The sequence below is a fragment of the Scyliorhinus canicula genome, chromosome 10 (assembly GCF_902713615.1).
Source record: "Scyliorhinus canicula chromosome 10, sScyCan1.1, whole genome shotgun sequence".
NCBI classification, from domain to species: Eukaryota; Metazoa; Chordata; class Chondrichthyes; order Carcharhiniformes; family Scyliorhinidae; genus Scyliorhinus; species Scyliorhinus canicula.
Window position 1 is genome coordinate 52,534,860 of NC_052155.1, and position 26,732 is coordinate 52,561,591.

The 26,732-nt window shown below is 44.4% G+C and overlaps 1 protein-coding gene and 1 non-coding gene across 4 annotated transcripts in view; one reads left to right on the forward strand and one right to left on the reverse strand.

Moving 5' to 3' along the window:
• LOC119972367 (microtubule-associated protein 4-like) overlaps positions 1 to 26,732 on the forward strand; it is a 516,984-nt gene that overhangs the window by 86,783 nt on the left and 403,469 nt on the right. The window lies entirely within an intron of this gene.
• LOC119972979 lies at positions 12,216 to 12,399 on the reverse strand. Its single transcript, XR_005462209.1, has one exon. It is a non-coding gene; the product is annotated as a U2 spliceosomal RNA (small nuclear RNA).

Sequence of the window (26,732 nt, forward strand, 5' to 3'; positions counted from 1 at the left end):
GAAAAATTAATTGGGTACTCTAAATTTTTTTTTAAACTTCGAATTTTGTAAAACCTCAACTCTACCTATTCTGGCTGAGTTTGAATTCAGTCCCACATTGATTCATCTGGTAATTTAAGAAAAAGACACATCACTATCTCTGTGTCCAACTAGGAGTAGTAAACAGTTAATTTTGATGTTGGCACAACCACTGCATTCTAAGCTCAAAATAAAAAATGACCGGTTGGGGTGTGCTTGCTTTGATTTTTTCATTTGTAATCACAGCTGTGGTGAAGGTGGTGCAGTTAGATTTGTTATCTTATACTAGGAAGAGATTTTGAGTCTGCTTATGACGGTTGCATTTGGGGGTATGAAGAAAATTTGAAACGAAAACTAGATGGAGTACAGCATGTCTCATAAATAACTACTTAGTGTTGAGATAATGAACATTTTCTCCATCGGAATTAGAGTTGAGGAGTCTATCTGGTGTTGCTCTGTAGTTCATTGTTACATAGAAGCAACATGGAATTCATAAACTTTTGAACTCATTCCCTTCAGTTTACAGTGTAGATTTAAAAAAATGTATACCACATGTTATTAGCTTCTGTGCAAATCTTGTTATTTTTTCCATGGATGCAGTCCTGTACTTGATAAATATTATCCTTTCATAGTTTTCAAAGTTTATCTGACAGTATTCATGAAAGAATAATTTTTTAAAAAAGGGGACGGAAATTACTTTGGTTGTAATGTCTGCAGAGGGAGAGTGGAAGGAAGTGATTTTAAACCACGGTTGTGATATTTCAACTGACTAGAACGTGTCTGTCTTCCTCTTTTCCCATTGCAGTTGCACTGATATTCTGTCCCTCTTTTTTTTTCTTGCTTCGTTGAACATCGTATCAACATCATCTTGCCCCCCAACCTTGAGTTTTGGCTGGACTAGTTCATCGAGTCTGACAGCTCAGTAGGTGATCTTTGCCAAATGACTCATCTGGATCCTGGCCTGGACTGAAATTGATGCTCATTTTGTTTTTGTGCTTTTGAATCTTCAAATTAATGGAAGCCTGTCTGTAAATGTTACCAGTCTATTCAGCTCAGCTGTTAAATCTTTTGCTTTGTTGAGTATAGCTTTTTTTGTTAATTTTCTCCCTTTAATTTAAATTGCTACTCCTAAAGAACTCAAAAAGATTTAGGATCTCTACTTAGAACATAGAACATAGAACGATACAGCGCAGTACAGGCCCTTCGGCCCTCGATGTTGCACCGACATGGAAAAAATCTAAAGGCCATCTAACCTACACTATGCCCTTATCATCCATATGCTTATCCAATAAATTTTTAAATGCCCTCAATGTTGGTGAGTTCACTACTGTTGCAGGGAGGGCATTCCACGGCCTCACCACTCTTTGCGTAAAAAACCCACCTCTGACCTCTGTCCTATATCTATTACCCCTCAATTTAAGGCTATGTCCCCTCGTGCTAGCCACCTCCATCCGCGGGAGAAGGCTCTCGCTGTCCACCCTATCTAACCCTCTGATCATTTTGTATGCCTCTATTAAGTCACCTCTTAACCTTCTTCTCTCTAACGAAAACAACCTCAAGTCCATCAGCCTTTCCTCATAAGATTTTCCCTCCATACCAGGCAACATCCTGGTAAATCTCCTCTGCACCCGTTCCAAAGCTTCCACGTCCTTCCTATAATGAGGCGACCAGAACTGTACGCAATACTCCAAATGCGGCCGTACGAGAGTTTTGTACAACTGCAACATGACCTCATGGCTCCGGAACTCAATCCCTCTACCAATAAAGGCCAACACACCATAGGCCTTCTTCACAACCCTATCAACCTGGGTGGCAACTTTCAGGGATCTATGTACATGGACACCGAGATCCCTCTGCTCATCCACACTACCAAGAATTTTACCATTAGCCAAATATTCCGCATTTCTGTTATTCTTTCCAAAGTGAATTACCTCACACTTCTCCACATTAAACTCCATTTGCCACCTCTCAGCCCAGCTCTGCAGCTTATCTATGTCCCTCTGTAACCTGCAACATCCTTCCGCACTGTCTACAACTCCACCGACTTTAGTGTCGTCTGCAAATTTACTCACCCATCCTTCTGCGCCCTCCTCTAGGTCATTTATAAAAATGACAAACAGCAACGGCCCCAGAACAGATCCTTGTGGTACGCCACTCGTAACTGAACTCCATTCTGAACATTTCCCATCAACTACCACTCTCTGTCTTCTTTCAACTAGCCAATTTCTGATCCACATCTCTAAATCACCCTCAATCCCCAGCCTCCGTATTTTCTGCAATAGACGACCGTGGGGAACCTTATCAAACGCTTTACTGAAATCCATATACACCACATCAACTGCTCTACCCTCGTCTACCTGTTCAGTCACCTTCTCAAAGAACTCAATAAGGTTTGTGAGGCATGACCTACCCTTCACAAAACCATGCTGACTGTCCCTAATCATATTATTCCTATCTAGATGATTATAAATTGTATCTTTTATAATCCTCTCCAAGACTTTACCCACCACAGACGTTAGGCTCACCGGCCTATAGTTACCGGGGTTATCTCTACTCCCCTTCTTGAACAAAGGGACCACATTTGCTATCCTCCAGTCCTCTGGCACTATTCCTGTAGCCAATGATGACCTAAAAATCAAAGCCAAAGGCTCAGCAATCTCTTCCCTGGCTTCCCAGAGAATCCTAGGATAAATCCCATCTGGCCCCGGGGACTTATCTATTTTCACCTTGTCCAGAATTGCCAACACTTCTTCCCTACGCACCTCAATGCCATCTATTCTAATAGCCTGGGTCTCAGCATTCTCCTCCACAATATTATCTTTTTCTTGAGTGAATACTGACGAAAAGTATTCATTTAGTAGCTCGCTTATCTCCTCAGCCTCCACACACAACTTCCCACCACTGTCCTTGACTGGCCCTACTCTTACCCTAGTCATTCTTTTATTCCTGACATACCTATAGAAAGCTTTTGGGTTTTCCTTGATCCTACCTGCCAAAGACTTCTCATGTCCCCTCCTTGCTCGTCTCAGCTCTCTCTTAGATCCTTCCTCGCTTCCTTGTAACTATCAAGCGCCCCAACTGAAACTTCACGCCTCATCTTCACATAGGCCTCCTTCTTCCTCTTAACAAGAGATTCCACTTCTTTGGTAAACCACGGTTCCCTCGCTCGACCCCTTCCTCCCTGCCTGACTGGTACGTACTTATCAAGAACATGCAATAGCTGTTCCTTGAACAAGCTCCACATATCCAGTGTGCCCAACCCTTGCAGCCTACTTCTCCAACCAACACATCCTAAGTCATGTCTAATGGCATCATAATTGCCCTTCCCCCAGCTATAACTCTTGCCCTGCGGGGTATACTTATCCCTTTCCATCACTAATGTAAAGGTCACCGAATTGTGGTCACTGTTTCCAAAGTGCTCACCTACCTCCAGATCTAACACCTGGCCTGGTTCATTACCCAAAACCAAATCCAATGTGGCCTCGCCTCTTGTTGGCCTGTCAACATATTGTGTCAGGAACCCTCCTGCACACATTGTACAAAGAATGACCCATCTAATGTACTCGAACTATATCTTTTCCAGTCAATATTTGGAAAGTTAAAGTCTCCCATAACAACTACCCTGTTACTTTCGCTCTTTTCCAGAATCATCTTCGCCATCCTTTCCTCTACATCCCTAGAACTATTAGGTGGCCTATAGAAAACTCCCAACAGGGTGACCTCTCCTTTCCTGTTTCTAACCTCAGCCCATACTACCTCAGAAGAAGAGTCCCCATCTAGCATCCTTTCCACCACCGTAATACTGTCCTTGACTAGCAGCGCCACACCTCCCCCTCTTTTGCCCCCTTCTCTGAGCTTACTAAAACACCTAAACCCCGGAACCTGCAACAACCATTCCTGTCCCTGCTCTATCCATGTCTCTGAAATGGCCACAACATCGAAGTCCCAGGTACCAACCCATGCTGCCAGTTCCCCTACCTATTTCGTATACTCCTGGCATTGAAGTAGACACACTTCAAACCACCTACCTGAACACTGGCACCCTCCTGCGAAGTCAAATCTGTGCTCCTGACCTCTATACTCTCAATCTCCCGTACCCCAAAACTACAATCCAGGTCCCCATGCCCCTGCTGAATTAGTTTAAACCCCCCAAAGAGCACTAACAAATCTCCCCCCCAGGATATTGGTGCCCCTCAGGTTCAGATGTAGACCATCCTGTCTATAGAGGTCCCACCTTCCCCAGAAAGAGCCCCAGTTATCCAGAAATCTGAATCCCTCCCGCCTGCACCATCCCTGTAGCCACGTGTTTAATTGCTCTCTCATCCCTATTCCTCATCTCACTATCACGTGGCACGGGCAACAACCCAGAGATAACAACTCTGTTTGTTCTCGCTCTGAGCTTCCATCCTAGCTCCCTAAAGGCCTGCCTGACATCCTTGTCCCCTTTCCTACCTATGTCGTTAGTGCCAATGTGGACTACGACTTGGGGCTGCTCCCCCTCCCCCTTAAGGACCCGGAAAACACGATCCGAGACATCACGTACCCTTGCACCTGGGAGGCAACATACCAAACGTGAGTCTCTCTCGCTCCCACAAAATCTCCTATCTATGCCCCTGACTATTGAGTCCCCAATTACTAATGTTCTACTCCTTTCCCCCCTTCCCTTCTGAGCAACAGGGACAGACTCCGTGCCAGAGGCCCGTACCCCATGGCTTACCCCTGGTAAGTCGTCCCCCCCACAAGTATCCAAAACGGTATACTTGTTACTCAGGGGAACGACCGCAGGGGGTCCCTGCACTGACTGCTTCTTCCCAGTCCCTCTTACAGTTACCCATCTATCTCCAGTCTTTGGTGTAACTACTTCCCTGAAGCTCCTATCTATGAAGCTCCTATCCAACTTGAAGAACAAATGTTAGAATTATGGGCACTAGACAATAAATATTGACACTTGAACAGCTTGAAATCCTTGTTAACAATTTATCACCGCTTAGGTAGTAGAATTCCCTAACTAACAATAATACAATATACAAGGCTGTGGGCCCTAGCAATATTCTGGCTGGAATTCAGAAGATCAGATGACCATAGGCTGCTTTCCCCTTTTGAGGGAGAGAGCTGACTAGTGGTGATTTAACCTGAGGATTACCAGGCCTCTGTGGGGCAAGGTTGAGAAGGTAGGGCTTTCAATAATAATCTTTATTATTGTCACAAGTAGGCCTACATTAACACTGCACTGAAGTTACTTTAAAAATCCCCTAGTCGCCACAGTAAGGCGCCTGTTCGGGTACATTGAGGGAGAATTCAGAATATCCAAATGACCTAACAGCACGTCTTTCGAGATATGGGAGCAAACCAGAACACCCGAAGGAAACCCACGCAAACTCCGCATAGAGTGACCCAAGCCGGAAATCGAAACTGGGACCCTGGCGCTATGAAGCACCAGTGCTACTGTGCCGCCCTCAGATCTGTGCTCCAGAACTAACTGGCCCTAGCCAGGCTGTTCCAGTACAGCTACACTGACACCTGCCTGACAAAATTGGCCATGTCTGGGCACAAAAAGCAGGAAAAATCCTACCAGTCTAGCTACTGCTCCAATCTATCTTTAATCATCCAATGTGATCAGAGCTGTTATTGACAGTGCCATCAAGCAGCACTTACACAGCAATAACCTGTTGTAGAGGCCATTTGGCTCCTGTCCTCTGTCCAAATGTGGACAAAAGAATTGAACTCTTGAGTATTGAATGCTGCCTTGATGTCAAGAGCAGTCAGTTTGTGGCATCAGGGCTAAATTGCTGGCTTTGAGAGCAGACCAAGGAAGGCCAGCAGCATGGTTTAATTCCCGTACCAGCCTCCCCGAACAGGCGCCAGAATGTGGCGACTAGGGGCTTTTCACAGTAACTTCATTTGAAGCCTACTTGTGACAAGCAATTTTCATTTCATTTTTCATTTCATCAAGGAGCTCTAACCAAGCTGAAGTCCATGGCAATTGCTGGGAAGGGGTGGTAGTGGTGGAAACTGTCCATTGGTTGGAGTCCTACCTAGCACTTAGGAAGATGGTTGTGGTTGTTGGGAAGCAAGTCATACCTACCCCGGGACACCGCTGCAGGGGTTCCTCAGGGTAATGCTTAGGCCCAACGATCTGCAGATGCCTAATCAGTTACTTTTTGATGTTTGCTGATTGCACTGTATCCAGTTGCATTGTAACCATTCGTGATTCCTCAGATACTGAAGTGGCCAGTGTTCAAATGCAACAAAACCTGGACAATATTTGGACCTGGCCTGATAAGTGGCCAGCATTATTCATGCCATGTCACCATTTCCAACAAAATAGAATCTAGCCGTCTTCCCATTCAAAGGAATATGGTTGTAGTGGTTGGAGGTCAATCATCTCAGCTCCAGGACATCACTGCAGGAATTCCTCACGGTAGTGTCCTAGGCCCAGCCATCTTCAGCTGCTTCATCAATGACCTGCCTTCCATCATTAGGGGCAGCACGGTAGCATTGTGGATAGCACAATCGCTTCACAGCTCCAGGGTCCCAGGTTCGATTCCGGCTTGGGTCACTGTCTGTGTGAAGTCTGCACATCCTCCCTGTGTGTGCGTGGGTTTCCTCCGGGTGCTCCGGTTTCCTCCCACAGTCCAAAGATGTGCAGGTTAGGTGGATTGGCCATGATAAATTGCCCTTGGTGTCCAAAATTGCCCTTAGTGTTGGGTGGGGTTACTGGGTTATGGGGATAAGGTGGAGGTGCTGACCTCGGGTAGGGTGCTCTTTCCAAGAGCCGGTGCAGACTCGATGGGCCGAATGGCCTCCTTCTGCACTGTAAAATCAATGAAATAAGATCAGAAGTGGGGATGTTTGCAGATGACAGCACAATGTTCAGCACCATTCAGGACGACTCAGATAATGAAGCAGTCCATGTCCAAATGCAGCAGGCTTGGGCTGATAAGTGGCAAATTGCATTTGTGCTACACAAGTGGCAGGCAATGACCATCTCCTACAAGAGAGGATCTAACCACCGACCTTTGACATTCAATGGCATTGTCATCACTGAATCCCCCCAAATCAACATCTGGGGATTACCATTGATCAGAAACTGAACTGAACCTAGAAGGTAAAGTAGAGTTCTTCAGGGGGTCTGAGGAAAGGTGGGGGATGTTTGTGACCGTGTTTGAGGGGCTATTCGTCGCGGCGGAAGGGGAGGGTGAAAAAGGGGAAAAATCTGTACGGATTGTATAGTTGATTGTTGGGAAGTATGTTTCCCAGGGTGTTTATTCACTGTGACCTGTTTTGATACATGTTTGTAATGAAATACAGTTTAAAATAAACTGAACTGGACTAGCCATATTAATACTGTGGCTACCAGGGCAGGTCAAAGGCTAGGGATCCAACAGTGAGTAACTCACCTCCTGATCGCTCTCGCTCTCCTCCCCCTCCCCCCCCCCCCTCCCCCCCTCCCTCCCTCCCTCCTGATCGCTCTCCCCTCTTCCCCCCCCCCCCTCCCTCCCTCCCTCCTGATCGCTCTCCCCCCCTCTCTCTCCCCCCCCCCCCCCCCCCCCCCCCCCCCAAAAAAAACACAAAAAGCCTGCCCACCATCTACAAGGCACAAGTCAGGAGTGTGATGGGATAGTCTCCACTAGCCTGGATGAGTGCAACTCCAACAACACAACATCCAAGACAAAGCAGCCTGCTTGATTGCTTCCCCCTTCCACAAACATTAAAACCGTTCACCACCGAAAAACAGTGGCAGCCGTGTGTACCATCTACAAGATGCACTGCAGTAACTCACCAAGGTTCCTTGGACAGCACCTTCCAAACCAATGACCACTACCGTCTAGAAGGATAAGAGCAGCAGATACCTGGAAACCCTACCACCTGAAGGTTCCCCTCCAAGTCACTCATCAGCCTGATTTGGAAATATATAGCCATTCTTTTGCTGTCGCTGGGACAAAATCCTGGAACTCCCTCCCTAACAGCACAGTGGGTCTACCTATACCTGAAGGACTACCGTGGTTCAAGAAGGCAACTCACCACCACCTTCTGAAGGGCAACTAGGGATGGACAATAAATGCTGGCTTAATCAGCAAAGCCCACATCCCGTAAATTAATTTTTAAAAATTTAAATGGCATTACAATCGCTGAGTTCCCCACTATTGCTGAATTTCCTGCCATCAAAATTCTGGGGTCACCATTGAACACGACGAGTCATATAAAAACTGGCTTTTGGAGGTCAGAGGCTGGTAATTCTGCAGTGAGTAACACTCCACCTGTCTCCCCATTTACAGGGTACAGGTCGGTAGTGTAATGGAATACTCTCCACTGCCCGGATAACTGCAGCTCAAACAACATTCAGCTCCAACACCATTCAGCAGGACAAAGCAACCAACTTGATCGACACCTTATCCACCAAAAAAAAAACTCTCCACCATTGACACACCGTGACAACAGTCTGCATTTGTAAGCAACTCGCCTAGTTTCCTTTGACAACACCTGCCAAACCCTCTGCTATCTGAAAGGACAAGGGAAGCTGAAGCATGGGAGGATTACCCAGCTGCAAGTTCGGTTCCAAGCCTCAAACTATCATTACTTCAATCTGTATTGCCATTCCTACGTTGTTGCTGGATCAAATCCTGAAACTCACTTCCTGTACCACATGAACAGCAGAAGATGGTGGTGAGGCCCTTTCTGGAAACTCTGCCATTCCTGTGGTACAGGGAGATCCACAGTGCTGTTGGGAAGTGAGGCTTACTGTGAAAAGTGACATTTCACAGCTAGGTTGAAATTATGGTGTTGAAGGCAGAGTTGTAGTCAATAAATAGGAGTCTGATGTAGGGATCGAGATGCTCCAGGGATTAGTGTAGAGCCAGGGAGATGGTGTGTGCTGTGGGCCGGTTGCGGTGGTGTGCAAATTGCAGTGGGTCTAGGCATTCTGGGCGTATGGAATTGATGTGCCTCATGACCAACCTCTCGAAGCACTTCATAGAATCATAGAATTGACAGTGCAGGAGGAGGCTATTCACCCCATTGAGTCTGCATTGGCCTTGGAAAGGGCACCCTACTTAAGACCATGCTTCCATCCTATCTCTGTAATCCAGTAACAACACCTAACCTTTTGGACACTGAGGGCAATTTAGCATGGCCAATCCACCTGACCTACACATCTTTCGACTGTGGCAGGAAACCGGAGGAAACCCTCGCAGATGTGGGGTGGAAGTGCAAATTGAACACAGACAGTCACCCGAGGCAGGAATTGAACTTGGGACCCTGGAGTTGTGAGGCAGCAGTACTTGCCACTGTGCCGCCCATTACTTCATTATGATCGACGTCAAGGCCACTGGTAGTCATTGAGGCACATTGCCTGTTTTTTCTTTGGCACTGGTATGATGGTGGTCTTGAAGTAGGTGGGGACCTCAGAACGGAGTAGGGAGAGGTTGAAGATGTCCATGAACAAGTCCTGGGGGCCCAATTGGGCTCGGGGAGGTGATGGACAGATTGGGTGTGATGCAATCGGGTAAGGCCCTGGGACCTGATGGATTTCCAGTGGAATTTTAGAATAAGTTTTCTGGGGTACTGGGGCCGCTTCTGGTCAAGGCTTTTAACGAATCCAAGGAGCTGGGAGTGCTTCCCCCAACGCTATCACAGGCATCAGTCTCTCTCATCCTGAAGCGAGACAAGGACCCGGAGAGCTGTGGATTGTACAGGCCAATTTCCCTTTTAAATATAGATGCTAAATTGCTGGCAAAGATCTTGGTCACCCGAATACAGGATTGTGTCACGGAGGTAATCGGGGAGGATCAGACTGGATTTGTGAAGGGCAGGCACATGATGTTCAATATTAGATGGCTCCTGAATGTTATAAGCAATTTGTCACCTCTTTCAATGTTCCTGTGTTTGGCTTGATGTTTTTGTTATTCTGTTTCAATGAGGTTTTGGGGAACTTTTACTACTGCATTAAAGGTGCTAAAGAAATAGAAGTTGTTGCCCCTTGGGAAGGGAATATCAGGAAAACAAAGCAATTGTCCAAATCAACTAAAAGCATGAGTGGAGGATTAGAGCCGAGAATCAAACAACTTCTTGTATCTTAGTCCAGCAGTGTTAGAAGAGGCTTTGTAGATATGGCAATAATAGTTATTCTTGAGAGCTTAATATTTATAGAGTTGAGGCCGATAGTGCACCATTAAGAGGGGTTCAAAAAGCTTATTGGAAGCAGTTAATGCAGTGGAGTAGTTGTGACTGTTCTATTTGTGGTCTGAGGAGATAGTGAAACAAAGAATGTGGATAGCTTGAAGGAGGCACCAAGTGTGGAGCTGGATCTGAGGAGGTGCAAAGAATGTGTGGCTCAAACCTCCAGTTCTTATTCGCTACTGCAATCCGCCAGAGGACTGGAGACATTTTGTGGAGCTCATCTGACCGGGCACAGATTAAATAGTTGTTGCAGGATAGTTTCCTCTCTTCCAAAAGAGGTGGAAAATCAAGCAGTGATTGCCAGTATTGACTGGCTATCAAATAACCTTTGTTTGAACGAGTGTGAAAGGGTAACCGTGTGTACCTTTTGAGGGAAGAGGGATAAATTAACTTTAAATTTACTTTGAAGGAAGAATTAGAACTCCTTCCTAAACCATTAGGAGTGCAAACTTTCTATTTGCAACATAATTCATAGTATTGTGAACTGAGAATGATGGTGATAGCTTTCAAGAGGAATTGATGTGCTGGTGGAATGGGCAGGTACATGATAGATGAAACTGTAGAGAAGCAATTTGATAGGAAGAATGAGAGGCAATATAAAATAAAGGATAAAATATCCTAACTGGATGCAGGAACAGAGACACCGTTGGGCTATATGTGCACAAAACATTGAAGATGGCAGGTTGGGTTGAGAAAGTGGTTGAGGTTGTAAGAGTCCTTGTTTATTCACTTATGTCCCCCATCTTTTATTTTGGCATTACATTTTTTTTGGATTAATGGACATGTCTCATTAAGGCAAGCAGCCTGTATCTTTAATTCAAGCAGAAGAATCAGAAGTTACAGGAGAGATCACTTTGCTAGTCTGTGTTGGTTTAAAGAAGAGCTGCAGAATTGTCTGTACCACAGAGACTTGGGGCTGGGTCTCTGGTTAGTGGGTGGCCAATGAATTGGCCCTAAAGGCTGAGCTCTGCTTGGTAATAGGCGTTGATTGGATCCTATCCCAGTGGAATGCTTTTCAGAGTCCAAAGGAGTTTCGGTTTGATCTTAGCAGCAAGGGGAAACATCCTGCTGCTCTCTCTCCTTTTTTTTTCTCCAGCAAAGCTGTATGGGCTGTATTTTTGAAATGGCAGAGAATCTGGATGAATCTATTTACAAAGAACTATTACAGGCTGTGCAAACAAAGACCTGCTATATATCTCAAGTGAGCCTGAGTGCTGCATTGCTATCTCTTTCCACAAACTCTGAATGCTATATTTCTAAAACTATAGAGACTTGAATACAAACCATGAACTGAAAGCAAACGTTTGAAGTGAAGTATGGTGCTGGAAGCTACCTTCTGAAACAAAGACTGTTTTTACTTATGATTTTTACAGAGGTGGCCCGGTGGTTAGCACTGCTGCCTCAAGGGCGCCGAGGACCTGGGTTCGATACTGGCCCCGTGTCACTGCCATGTGGAGTTTATATATTCTCCCAGTGTCTGCCTGGGTCTCATGCCCACAACCCAGACATGTGTAGGGTAGGTGGATTGGCCACACTAAATTGCCCCTTAATTCGCAGGTGGGAGGAATTGGGCACTTCAAATTTATTTTAAAATGTTATGACTTTGTGTGTATGGTGTATGTACACAGGGAATTGAAATTAGTTAATAGTTAACTAGTTGTATTTGCTGCATATTTAATTATAGATCTTGTCAGAAAATAAACAGTAATTGTGTTACATTTACAAACCTGGTGACTGTAATTATTGGGCAGCCAAGGCCAAAAACTTTGGGTATTTTTATAAGGATTGTTGGTTAATTCACTTGTTGTGACTCTGGGGCACATAGGACTAGAATTGACCATGCACTAGCCCAAAATGCTGTAATAAGGTATATGGATTTGCAGGCGTTATATATAGAAGCATATATAGAAGCATAAAATACAAAAGCAAATGCGTCCTTTTTTTTCTCTTGTACATTAGAGTACCCATTTTTTTCGCCAAGAAAGGGGCAATTTATTTATTTTTTTAAATTACTTTTTCTGAGTTACAAATCCAGGGCTCTGTGTGGACAGGGGTGAACCCCTAATCCAGCTCCTTGCCTGCTCCAAAAACCAATTCAAATTGAATCCAATTCATGGTCCCCACAAGAGAGACATAACAAATGTGAGCCAAAAGGCCGAGCAGATAGTACACTTGATCTTAGCCAAAAGGCTGAGAAGCGACAGAAATGGGCAATTTAGCGTGGCCAATTCACCTACCCTGCACATATTTTTGGTTGTGGGGGTGACACACACGCAGACGCTGGGAGAATGTGCCAAATACACACGAAAAATGACCCGGGGCTGGGTTCAAACCTGGGTCCTCACTGCTGTGAGGCAGCAGTGCTAACCACTGCACCACTATTATGCCCAAAAGCAAATAAGTCATAGTTAACATTGAGACACTGGTTTGGCCTCAACTGGAAAATTGAGCTCAATTTGGGCACCACACTTAGGAAGGATGCAAAGGTTTTGGGGAGGGTGTAGAAATAATTTAAGACTCTGGTTCCATGATGAGAGACTGCAGTTACTTGGATAGATCTGTGAAGTTGCAGTTTTCTCCTTCAAGAAGAGTAGGTTGAGAGGAGATTTGATAGAAATGTTCAAAATTGAGGGGCCAGGTCAGTGTAGAAAGAGAGAAGCTATTCCCATTGCTGGAAGGATTGCGAGCACAGACACCGATTTAAGGTGACAAGCAAAAAACCAAAAGTGGCATGAGGAAAAACATTTTTACGCAGTAGGTGGTTAGGATCTGGAACGGACTGCTGGGTGTGGTGGAGGCAGATACAAATCATTCCTTTCAGACATTTTTTTTTTTTTTTTTTAAATTTAGATTACCCAATTATTTTTTCCAATTAAGGGGCAATTTAGCGTGGCCAATCCACCTAATGTGCACATTTTTGGGTTGTGGGGGCGAAACCCACGCAGACACGGGGAGAATGTGCAAACTCCACACGGACAGTGACCCAGAGCCGGGATCGAAAATCATTCCTTTCAAACAGGAATTGGATAAGCACCTGAAGAGAGGGAATTTGCCAAGATGTGGAGAAAGGATGGAGGAAACCATTCTATCCACTCAGCTAGGGAACTGATATGGCAGTTTTTAATTCTCCCAAGCCCTGATGTCTGTTTACATTTAATTGTATTGCTGTTATCTGTAAACTCCAGTTAAATGATTTTACTCCAAGTTACATGGTTTGCTTGTTTGTCAGGTCATGTGCAGGTACCATGTCATAATGTACACCTCGAGACTGGATAGCTTTGTAAACCTGATGCTGACTATAGGCTTGATGCCGTTGTTCACTACAGTATGCGTCATTTAAATTGATACCTTTTTAAAAATAAGTTAATTTTAATGTTCACTGCGGAGTAAGTAGCAATTTAATTTTAAACTAACAGACGTCGTTGGACTAGATATCACCAACAATTCATCTCCAAAATACTACTTCCCCAAAACAACTAAAATACCTGCCTTTTGGCTGCAAATGTAATTGCTCTATTTGGAAGATATGGTCATTGGTCCAGATGTCCCAGAATATATGCAGGAGACACAATCATTGTGTGAAACAGAGCTGGGCATTAAATATTGAGACATGACTCCTGAACAAGTTTATATAATTTCTGAAAATTTTGTCGGAGACAGAGTTAAATGATCTCTCTTGGTGCCATAAATGTTTAGGATTTTGTATCCAGAACTAACCATTTCCAGGATGATACCAAGCTTGAGCACTAACTCCTGTAGGCTGTATGAAAACATTGTAGGTGTGTCGTCTCTTTGAAAGGAAATGTTAAATGTCCTTATCCATTTAATTATAAAGTCCTTGTTCTCCACCACCCACCTGAATGATGGTTTAAATATTTTTATTTCTTGGAGATATCTTCACAGCTTGCCTCCCTCTGCCAGTGACTGGCATCTCACAATTTTACCATTCATCTCAACTCATTACACTCACCCCTGGTTTCAGTGACTGTTTATCCTCCCTTAATTCTCCCCTCCATGTAAACTCCCAAACGCACATTCATAGCCACTCCCTTGACCGTGCCATCTCTCAAGGTCTTGCAAGCCTTTGGTGTCAGTCACAGGTAAGGTCATCCCTGATCCCTTCCTTTTATCACTCTTCACTCACATTTTCCCCTTCCATGACCCAACCAGAAGTCTAGCTAACTGGTTTAGCCATTCACAGGATATTCTGTCACCAACCAGGGATCAAGCCATTTTAGATAATAGTAATGTGCAATGAGTCAGGCTAATCAAAAACTTCACAGTAAAGGAACCTCTGGGTGACAGCGATCATAACACAGTAGGTTGTAACCATTTCATTAGGTTGTAAGGGAGAATTGTGGGTTTGGACTAGTGTTTTAAACCCAAATTAAGGGTTTAAAGGCAGAGTTGACTAAGTGGCATTTAATTTATCCATTTGATAGTGCATTTGAAGACTTTGAGAAACTATTTAATAACTCAACAAAGATGTATCCCAGTGAGAGATTCTGTGAAGGATGTGTTATTTGTGGCTGAAAAAGGACATTAAGGATGATAATCTATCTACAATTGTACAAACTGTGCCTTTCTGTGAAGATTAGTGATAGGTTAGAAGATTGGACAGATTTTTAAGAACTAGCAAAACATTTAAAAAGAAAAATTAAGTGAGGACATATGCAATAATTCTAGCTTGAAATATAAAAAGAGATAGTAAGTGTTTATACAAATATTTAAAAAGGAAAAGAATAACTAAAGTGCGTGTTAATCTGCTAGAGAGTGAGTCTGGCGAGCTAATGGGATACAAAGAAATGGTGGCAGTGTTGAACAAGGTGTTTTGTCTTCACTGTGGAAGACTTTCCAAAAATAGGTGAATGGGAGGGAGGAATTGAAAACTCCCATTACCAGGGAAAAGGTACAGGAAAACTGTTTGAACTAAAGGCAGCCTGGTGCCTACATCCTAGGGTCTTAAAAGAAGTGGCTGCAGAGATAGTAGAAGCATTGACATTTTCCAAAATACCTTCAATTCTGGAAGGGTCCCAGCAGGTTGGAAAATGGCAAATATAACCACTTTATTCAAGAAAGGAGGAAGACAAAGCAGGAAAATAGAAGCCAACTAGCCCAACTATTGGCAGGATACTTGGGAAAAATCATAAGGTTACCAGATAGCGTTGATGTGCTTTTGTGAAAGGGAAATGGGTTCAAATAATTTACTCAAATATGTAAAAGCAACATGTACCGTGGATAACGTGGAACATGGAGATGTGGTGCACCAGATTTCCAAAGGCATTTGATAAGATGCCACATCAAAGGTTACAAAACATGATTGGTGGGTGGTGGCTGTGCCTTCAGCTGCCTCAAGCCCAAACTCTGGGATTCCCTCCTTATACCTCTCCACCTAATGTTCCTCCTTTTAAAACATTAAACCTACTGCTTTGACTGAGCCTTTGGTCATCTGACCCAATATCTCCTAATGCAGCCATTCATTGTATTCTGATGATCATGTGAAGGGCCTTGCATTACATTAAGGGCACTACCTAAATATTCTGGTTATAAGATTTTAAAAGGACACTCCTGGTGTCTGGGATGTGCTGAGTGGATGCACGAAAGTTGGCTCTCCTCCTGGAAACACTAATTTAGGCACTTTATTTTGCACCATTGTAGCTCATTTATTTCTTTAATTTTTTTCCCGCCATATTTTCATCATTTCCACCATACAAAAGAGAAACAGAAACAAAACCACCCCAACAATATAAAAAAGGAAACCGCGCCCAACCCCCCCAACATTCAAAGGCAACTAACTCCCGAAGGTGCATAATAAACACACCCCAAGAATTGTAGAACCCCTCCTTCGCTCCCCCCAGCTCAAACATACCGTCTCCAAGGTTAAACAAATCTAGCATGTCCCCCCCCCCCCCAAATCACACTGGAAACAATGACTCATTGCAAGATGAACTAGAGCATCATCAAGCAGCCTACCGTAACTAAGAACAAATAACAAAAAAGTACAGCACAGGAACAGGCCCTTTGGCCCTCCAAGCCTACGCCAAACATGCTGCCCATCTAAACTAAAATCTTCTGCACATTCGGGGTCTGTATCCCTCTTCCCATCCGATTCATGTATTTGTCAAGATGCCCCTTCAACGTCACTATCGTCCCTGTTCCCACCACCTCCTCCAGCAGCGAGTTCCAGGCACCCACTACCCTCTGTGTGAAAAAACCTGCCTCGTACATCTCCTCTAAACCTTGCCCATCACACCTTAAACCTATGCCCCCCTAGTAATTGACCCCTCTACCCTGGGAAAAAGTCTTTGACTATCCACTCTGTCTATGCCCCTCATAATTTTGTAGACCCTCAATCTCCGTCGTTCCAGTGAGAACAAACCAATTTCAACCTCTCAACATAGCTAATGCCCTCCATGCCAGGCAACATCCTGGTAAATCTCTTCTGCACCCTCTCGACATCCTCCGCTAGTGTGCGACCAGAATTGAACACCATACTAAGTGTGGCCTAACTAAGGTTCTATACAGCTGCAACATGACTTGCCAATTTTTATACTCAATGCCCCATCCAATGAGGCAAACAAAGGGCAGCACGGTGGCACGATGATCAGCACTGCTGCCTCACGGCGCCGAGGACCTGGGTTCGATTGCAGCCCCGGGTCACTTTGTGGAGTTTGTATATTCTCCCCGTGACAGCATGGGTCACACCCCCACAACCCAAAGTGGATTGGCCATGTTAAATTGCCCCTTACTTAAACAAAATAAAAATAAAAATATTGAGTTAAGAGTCAAACGAACATTCTTGCTAACTACAATCAATATCCAGAATTTTAGACATCGAATTATGGGCTATTTACTACACTGGAGATGGTCATTCTACTCGTCAAAGTCCATGGCATGTGATGTATTTGAGTTGAACGTTGGTCTTGAAAGGGAAGCAACTGAGGAATACATAATGTAGGTGGTGTTGAGTTCTGACAGTGACATTTTGATCTAAAGGCTCTTTTCCATGGGAACTGTGTTGCCTTGCAGTGGAGCATCAGGAGTCTTCTTGGAGTTGTCCTTTTTTAAAAGTGGTATTGCACTTTTATTTTAACTGCCGGTGACCCCCGAGTTGGCATCAACATTTTGTTAAGGAAGCTGAACGAGCAGAACTTGTTGAAATAAGTAAAGCATGGTGTAAGATGAGTGATAAAATGTACCCTCACACTCTTTGATTTGGCAAATATTCTAAATTGGGTTCAGAGACCTGAATGTATGAACTTTTGTAGAAATCCTGATATGATCGACTAAACAGAATAATGGGTCAGAATGGTACATCTGTGTATTTTTCTCATTTTTGATAGCTGAATGCTGTATTTTTGTACTGCTGAGCCTAGTAAAGGTTTCATAATGTCTTTTGTTTTGAAGCATTGCCCAGTTTTTGATTCTGAACCGTATAGACCTGGAAGATCAATACTCTGCCTCTGCCAAGTAGCTAATTTCAGCCAAGGCAATGGTATGAGATGTATGAATTGATATTCACTTCTGTGGTCAAGGAAAACAAAAACAACCAGGGTAGTCCTTTTTGATTGCCAGCAGTAACCAACAAGTGTTTGTGGATATTGGAAAAGGGAAGATTTGGTTCTGATTTTCCTCACATTGCGTTCATTGCTTGCTATCTGCAAAGCTGGTTCTACAGTAACTTGGAAAGGAGAAAGTTAACAAAGATTTATAGATCTGACGAGTTGTGTATCCACCCTCTATCTGTCTGATATCTGCTCAGTATTTGTCCACATAACCATCCATCCTTGTATGTACATGAGCAAGAAACATGCAAAAATAATTGCATGGCGTCTTCACCAGAGATAGATTTATATTTAATGACAATGTTCAAAAATAGATTTTCCATTGATTTATAATTGAATGCACACTCTGTTCTAGCTCAGTTTGCTGGCTTATAATTAATAGGGTTTGCAGTCAGACTTCCTCCAAGAGATTATCTGTCAGACTACAGGTCTGTTATCTTGTCTGTTTATAACTGGCATATTATTAGTTTCCTTTTGCAGATCTTTTTCCACTTAATCATATCCTTTGGGAGTTTAAACATTATTCCTCTCATGAAAATGAGGTATGTTTGGGTTAATGGCATAGTGGGTCTTCGCATGCTGTTTACCTTCCTCCATTTATGCTCCCAGGCTTCACTTTGAACAATCTAATGTGCTAAATATTGCAGATATTTGAAAGTGCACCGTAGGCAGTGGAGCAAGCTTTTTAAACTTTTAAGCAGCTTGTTAATGGATTGGAGCTGCACCTGGAGGGTCTATCTCGTACACTGAACTTGTACATCAGCAACTCGGTGTGAATCCAATTCAAGATGGAGTTGAGGTCTGAGGCAAAATACTCAGAGCATAGTTTGGAGACTTGTGCACAGAAGTCAAGGCTGACACTTATTAAGCGAGTTCTACACACAGAAGTGCCTTTCCTATCCTTCTTTCCAAGCATCACTTCACGTTTCTCTGCATTAAATTCCATCTGCCACAAGTTTGCCCCTTTCAGCAACCTTCCCATACCCTCCTAAAATCTAATTTAAAAAAAGACTTCCCAGAGGAATTTGCAGCCAATTAAATACTTTTGCAGTCACAGTCGGGGACTTTTACGTAGGGCACAGACTGGCGACACTGGACGAATGTAGGAAATGCAATAACCAATTTATGAACAGCATGTTCCCAGAAACACCAGTGTGGAATGACCAGATAATCTGTTTTTTGTGATTTTTGATTCAGGGATAAATGTTGTTCACCGAGGATAACTTTCTTGCTCTTCTAAATAATGGGGCCATGTGATCTTTTATCTCCACCTGAGGGCAGATGGGGCCATGGTTTCCTGGAGGTAGTGGTGGGAGAAAGTTGAGGAGATCCATTAAGAGAATTGGACATTTATTGGCTTGAGATTTAAAAAGAAAAAAAATCTCTATATTGGTATTTCTCATTTATAATCAATTGTGTATATGTACATCACATTTTTCTTACCCACGTTAATTTACTTTGTTGTTGAGAAAGATTTATTTCTTTTAATTGGTCCTATATACATTCCGCTGCCCTCTGGGCCGGTTTATGGTCGTCGAACACCAATGGACGAAACCAGACAAAAATGGGAGGACGAACTGGGGTCAGAGGTAGGGTGGGGACTCTGGAGCGAAGCACTGAGCAGGGCTAACTCCACCTCCTCCTGCACAAGGCGCAGCCTAATGCAGCTCAAAGTGGTGCACATGACGCACCTGACCAGAATTTGAATGAGCAGGTTCTTCCCAGAGGTAGAGGTCTCGCCACCCCCCCCCCCCCCCCCCCCCCCCCCCCCCCCACACACCACACACACACACACACACACACACAGTATCCAGGAAGCCTTCCCGACCCCTGGATGGTGTACTTTATCTTCTCCAGGTGGGGAAATTCCAAGAGGTCAGCAAGCCAGTCTGCAGCTGTGGGTGGTGCTGCTGATCGCCAGCCGAGCAGGATTCTCTGCCGTGCGATTAGGGAAGGGAAAGAAAGGGCGTTAGCCCCCTTCCCCATGTGTAGTTCTGGTTGCTCTGATAACCCGAAGAGTGCCACTATTGGGCATGGCTTCACTCTCTCTCACCCCCACAACCTTGGACATTGCCTTGGAGAAGGCTGCCCAAAACCCAGTAAGTTTGGGGCAAGCTCAGAACATGTGGGCATGGTTGGCTGGGCTCCTCTGGTACTGTTCACATTTATCCTCTACCTCTGGGAAGAACCTGCTCATTCAAATTCTGGTCAGGTGTATCACGTGCACCACTTTGAGCTGCATTAGGCTGCGCCTTGTGCAGGAGGAGGTGGAGTTAGCCCTGCTCAGTGCTTCGCTCCAGAGTCCCCACCCTACCTCTGACCCCAGTTCGTCCTCCCATTTTTGTCTGGTTTCGTCCATTGGTGTTCGAGCTCTGACCAGTAGCTGTCCATATATTTTCCCATATAGCCCCCCCTTCTTGCGGCCTGTCCCCCCCCCCCCCCCCCCCCCCTCCTCCTTGGTACCTGTGTCTGCTACCTGTGTCTATCAGGTCCTCTAGTAGTGTGTTTTCTGGGGCCCCGGGGTACCCTACTGTCTCTTTGCGGAGGAAGTGTTTTATTTGGAGATGTCTCATTTCCTGCCCTTTTGCTAGTAAGTTTTCACTTCCTCGTCCATTCGTCCAGTGTCGCCAGTCTGTGCACTACGTAAAAGTCCCCGACTGTCAGTGTGCCGCCTCCATCTTTTTAAGGTAGTTGGGGAATCGGTGCTTGCTGCAGATGGGGGACATTTTAGTTAGCCCAAAGTGTTGTCTAAGCTGGGCCCCATGTTCTCAGCATGGCCATTACCACTGGGCTCATTGTGTATATCATTGAGGGGTTGGGATTGCTGCTGTAGCCAGGTCCCGGAGGGTCGTTCCTTTACAGGAGGCCTCCTCCATCTGTACCCACACTGTGCCGAGTTTGTGTACCCATTCCTTCGCTCTTTGTGCCGTTGCTGTCCAGTGGTAATATTGTAGGTCCCCCCCCCCCCCCCCCCCAAAACCCCACACACGCGTGCACGCCATGATTAGACTATCTACATTTTGGAAGAAGGCCTTGGGGATGAAGATTGGGATGGATCTAAACATGAAGAGGAACCTCGACAGTACGTTCATCTTGATCGTCTGCACTCTCCCCACCAGGGAGAGTGGGAGTGAGCCCCACCTTTTGTAGGTCCTTTTTTACTTCCTCAACCAGGCTGGTCAGGTTCCACTTGTGGATCTGTGCCCAGTCTGTGGCTATCTGGATCCCCAGGTAACGGAATCTGTTCTGGGCCGTTTTAAATGGGAGCCCCTCCAGCTCTGCCCCTCCCCCATTTGGGTTCACTAGGAATGTCTGACTTTTGCCCAGATTAAGTTTGTAGCCTAAGAAGGTTCCAAAGTCTTTCAGTATTTGCAGTATTGCGTTCAGTCCCTCCTGTGGCTTCGTGACATAGAGGAGCAGGTCATTTGTATAGAATGAAACTCTGTGTTCTCTGTCTCCTCTGGATTCCCTTCCAGCTTTTTGCCTCCCGCAGGGCTATCACCAGGGATTTGATCGCTAGCGTGAACAAGAGTGGGGACAGGGGGCAGCCCTGTCTTCCTCTCTACAGTTGGAAGTATTCAGAGCTGGTGGTGTTAGTTTGGACGCTCACTTTGGAAGCGTTGTACAGGAGCCTCACCCAGGCGGTGAACCCCGCTCCTAGCCCAAACCGTTCCAGTATGTCGAGGAGGTAATTCCATTTGACTCTGTTGAAACCCTTTTCTACATCTATGGAGACGATCATCTCTGGTGTTCTCTTCTGGAGTGTGGGGGTAGCCATTATTACTCCCTGATATTCGTCTGCATGGAGCTGATGCTCTCCATGATTTCTCCTAGATCTATTGGTGCTTCCAGCTCCCCCCTTCTGTCTTTCTAAACCCCCCCCACACACAACTGGTAGTTCCAGTCCATCTAAGAACTGTTTCATCCCTGCGTCCCCGTTGGGGGACTCGGAGGTGTACAGTCTGCGGTAGAAGGTCTCGACTGCCCGATTAACCTCCTTTGGTTCTGTTACCAGTCTGCTTCTGCTATCCTTTATCTACACAATTTCCCTCTGGCTGCCTGCTTTCTCAGCTGGTGAGCCAATAGGCGGCCAGCCTTGTCTCCGTGCTCGTAGAAGGTCCCCTGTGTCTGGCAGAGTTGGTACACTGCTTTCCTAGTGGATAGCAGGTTAAAGTCCATTTGCAGCTTCTTCCTCTCTGTCAGCAGCTCTACGATCGGGTCCTTGGAGTATTTTCTGTCAACTTCCAGAATGGAGTCCACTAGTCGTTGCCTGGTCACCCTCTCTTCCCTATATCTGCTTGCCTTGTAGGCAATGATGGCATGAGATTTTTTAATAATTCTGTACTGCATTAGTCCAGTGGTTGCTGTTTCTGTAAACGCTTTGGTTATCCTAAAAGAAAAGCCTGCATTTGTACAGCTCCGTTGGGACATCTCAAAGACCCATTAAACCATTTGAAATGTTTTGTGTAGTCATTGTTACAATGTAGCTAAATGTAGCAGCCAATTGTATGCACCAAAGTTCTCAAACAACAATATGAAGAATTTACCAGGACACTGTTCTGGATGTTGGTTGAGGGATAACTGTTAGCAAGGCCTTTGGTAGAACCCCCTTGTTCTTCAAATAAACATCAAGTGCACCTGAAGGGGTGGGGTGGGGGTGGGGGGGTAGTTGGTGCCTCGTCTCATTTTCTAAATAGCATATCCTACATCATAGTGCACCCACATACTGCACTAGTACTGTCAATCAAGAATTGTGCGCTCAGGTTTCTGGTGGGTTTTGAATCCACACTCTCTGTATTTTGTATTTCTAACATGCAATGACCAAAGTAGGATTTGCCCGTGGAAGATCCCAAGATAATTTTGAGTGACGAAAACCCTTAAAACATTTAGTATCTCCTTTTCAGAATACCATCCTCCCATTTCAGAACATAGCACCATAACCTTGCGTTAATTACTCTCCGGTAGAAACTTAGTCTTGTAGCCTGTGTCGAATCTTTTGAAAGAGCGATCCCTTCAGTCCAACTTCCTGACTTTGTTTTGCCCCTATAAGTGTGCAGCCAAAGTTTTCAAGTTATCTTAATCCCCTTTGAAACTTACCTTTGAATCTGCATGGTTTCAACCTGGGCAACACAGTAGCATAATGGTTAGCACAATTACTTCACAGCTCCAGGATCCCAGGTTCGATTCCCGGCTTGGGTCACTCTATGCGGAGTCTGCACGTTCTCCCCGTGTGTGCGTGGGTTTCCTCCGGCTGCTCTGGTTTCCTCCCACAATCCAAAGATGTGCAGGTTAGGTGGATTGGCCATGATAAATTGCCCTTAGTGTCCAAAATTGCCCGTAGTATTGGGTGGGGTTCCTGGGTTATGGGGATAGGGTGGGTGTATGAGCTTGGAGAGGGTGCTCTTTCCAAGAGCCGTGCAGACTCGATGGGACGAATGGCCTCCTGCACTGTAAATTTTATGATTCTATGAACCTGTCCATTTCAGCTCACAAAAACATGCTGTATTTTTAAGAAAAACTCCTTTCTTCCCTGTGGCTCTTTGCCAATTATTTCAGTTACAGTCCATCCACTGAATTTACTGTATCAAAATTCCCTCATATTGGACACTTCTGTTTAATCTCATTTAACCTGCTCTGATGTAAAGTGAAGAATCCTAGTTTCTCTCGTCTCTCCACACAAGTCCCTTATCCCTAGTGGTATTCCAAATAAATCTCCCCTGTACCCTTCCTAAGGATTTGACAATATCCTAGGTATTTCTAGAAGGCAAGATTTTTAAAGCTACACGTTCCTAGCTCATCAAGCTTTTTGTTCTGATACCATTTTACAGAATTATAGAATCTTACAGCACAGAATGAATCCGTTGGTTAGTTCATGCCTAGGTCGCTTTTTGCTGTCTTTCTCTCTCCAATGATGTATGTCACTGTAACCAGAGTTATTGTAGAGCTCCAGATGCATCCTGATTGTATTTTGCAAGGTCCCTGCTGTGCCCTCTGAAGCCATGTGTCTTTCTCACTCTCGTCAACTCTTTCCCCCCCCCCCCCCAGATGTTGTGAATCCAGGTAATGTGCCATTTGTTGGGTAACAATGCACAGAAAGCTGTGCATTGCACATTACAGGATGTGAATGATGAAGTTAATTTGTTTCATCCATTTCATAAGTAAAAGAGCTTGCAATTCTGACTCCATTACAAGCATCAATCCAGTTATTTTATAAATGATTATTTTGCCTTATCTGTATTACCGTAATTTGTCTGGTTATATTTCAATCTTTTTAAAAATAAATTTAGAGTACCCAATTATTATTTTTTTTCCAATTAAAGGGCAATCCGTGGGCTGTGGGGGTGAAACCCATGCAGACACGGAGAATGTGCAAACTCCACACGGACAGTGACCCAGGGCCAGGGTTTAAACCCGGCTCCTCAGCACCATAGTCCCAGTGCTAACCACTGCTGCGTGCCGCCCCTATATTTCAATCTTAAAAGAAAAGAAACATGGATTCATGTAACACCTTTCATAACTTGCAAGAAGTTATAACACATGGGACCTGTTTTCTGGCTGTTGTCTGCATCATCTAGAGTGTGACTTTGGTCCATCAAAGCTGTGAAGCATGTTTGGAAGAAGTATTCAGCTGGATAACCGCAAATTGTTGGCTGTGCATGATTGTCTCTTCCTGACTGGGACAAATCTTGGCACTTTACATGATTTCTTTCGGGATACATGGTTAACTAATTTTATTTCAAGGCTACAGACTTTAAATGGGACAAGTCAACTGTAATGTTGTGGGTTTTAGCATCCGGCGTGAACTGGTTTGCTGATAATTCTGTTCCAATCACGACTGCAATCATGAAGCTGCCCATGTATAGTGGGGCCTGAAGATTATCTAGGCTAGGGCTGACGTAACAGGCAATGGCCATGTCCAAATTCGACAAACCAAAAAGATCCCCTTAAATAGCACTGCATCACCAAATGCTCCACCATCAACACCTTAAAAGTCACCACCACTAACTAGAAAATTAATTGGGCTACTCAGATCAACATGGTGGCTCATCACCTGACTTTTCAAACCAGCTCTATCAGCCAGGCTCAAGTAAAGGTTGTTGGAATATTCACCATTTTGTTTGGAGCAGTTGCTGCAAAACTGAAACATCTTGACATTAGAAAACAATCTAAAGTCTTGCCATTGAACTGAACATCTGGCTCCTCAATTTGTTGTGCATCATGGCTGCAGTCTTTACTGCCTGTAAAGGATGTACTCCTGCAACTTGCCAATGTTACCCCTCTAAGACCAGCACCACTGACAGAGACCAGAATAGTAGTGTTGTGGGAATGACTGCCTCCAATCCCTCCTTCGTTTTAACTGTGCTGTTCCTTCATTTGACTCTGGACCAAATTCAGGCACTCCTTCTAAACAGCTTCATGAATGCTTCATGAATGCAGTCAGTGCACTGGTAGTAGTGATTTGGAGGGAGGGCCTGACATGCATTTGGCAACCAGTGATGGGCCTTGTCTGCGCCTGCTCCCTGTTGTTAGTGTTACAGCTTTGTTATACCTCTATAGGCATTCTCCTCCTGATTGCTATTCAGTGATTCCCGTTTTGTATGTTTGTTCGGCAAAAAATAAAATGAAGCTTGATTGTGTTGCCCACTATTTTCAAACAGCCTGCCAATTTCAGCTGTTGTTTCTGTGAATATGCATATTAAGGTGCCAAAGGAATAACATCTGTGGCTGTGGAGTCAGCAACTTCTAAAGAAGAATGGGGGAAACAACAGGTAGAGTGTGAGAAGTGAAGTGCAGACAGTTTAACAGTGCTGTAATTTCCTTTTAATATTTTCTATTTGGTGAAGCAATTGTCCTACTTCTGTTGACAGGTCAGGAATGGCAGGTGTGGCTTTAGGACAGCATGAAACATCATTGCTGTCATCACTAGTAAAATCTCTTTCGAAGACATAAATAGAGCGGATTAACAATGGATTTGCCTCGCACTGATTAGAGTGATTTGCAAATAAGAGTAGGAATTTAATCCCTTTTAGTTTTGCAATTTATCTATGAGATTTCCCTCTTAAATATTGATTTTAAAATCCTCTGGTTTTTTTTCTTAGTTAAATATCAAAGTACAGTCGAGCTAGTTAGAAGGTGGGATCATCACAGCACCGGGGACCTGAGTTCGATCTGTCCATGTGGAGTTTGCACATTCTCCCCCTATCTGCGTGAGTCTCTCCCCACAACCCAAAGCTGTGCAGGGTAGGTGAATTGGCCATGCTAAATTGCCCCTTATTTGGAAAAGTTAAATAAATAAATAGAAAGTGGGACCATTGTGAAGGTGTCAACTGGAAGAAAGAAAACTTCGGTGCTGCAATGCAAACTGGCGAGGATATACTTTGTGATAAGTTTGCATTGCTAATTTTCATTTATACAGTATAGGTGCATGGCATTCATGCAGATACAAGATCTTTAATCAGTAATGGTTGCATGTGACTGAATCTTACAGTTTAAAAAAAAGTGTGATATTGCAGATGCTGGAAATCTGAAATAAAAACTGCAAATGCTGGAAGTATGCAGTTCGCACCAGCGAAGAGAGAAATCAGTATATTTCAGGTCAATGACCTTTTGATTCAGAACTTTTAAAAGTTAGGTATGTACCGTACCAGCCTCCCCGAACAGGCGCCGGAATGTGGCGACTAGGGGCTTTTCACAGTAACTTCATTGAAGCCTACTCGTGACAATAAGCGATTTTCATTTCATTTCAATAGCAAGGGATTGGAAAGGGGCAAAAAGAAAGTCTGTGACAGGGCTGACGACAGGAGACAGAAGAATTCTGTTCTGTAATGGTCGCATCCAGGAAAGCAATATGGTTGCCTTAACTTGTTTTTGACTCGCAGATTTTCTTCCTGCTCTCTCAAAATGCTCAAAATGTAAATGGTGATAACACAGTTTCAAATGAAGTACTTTTCAAAGCAAGCTGCTTTGGGT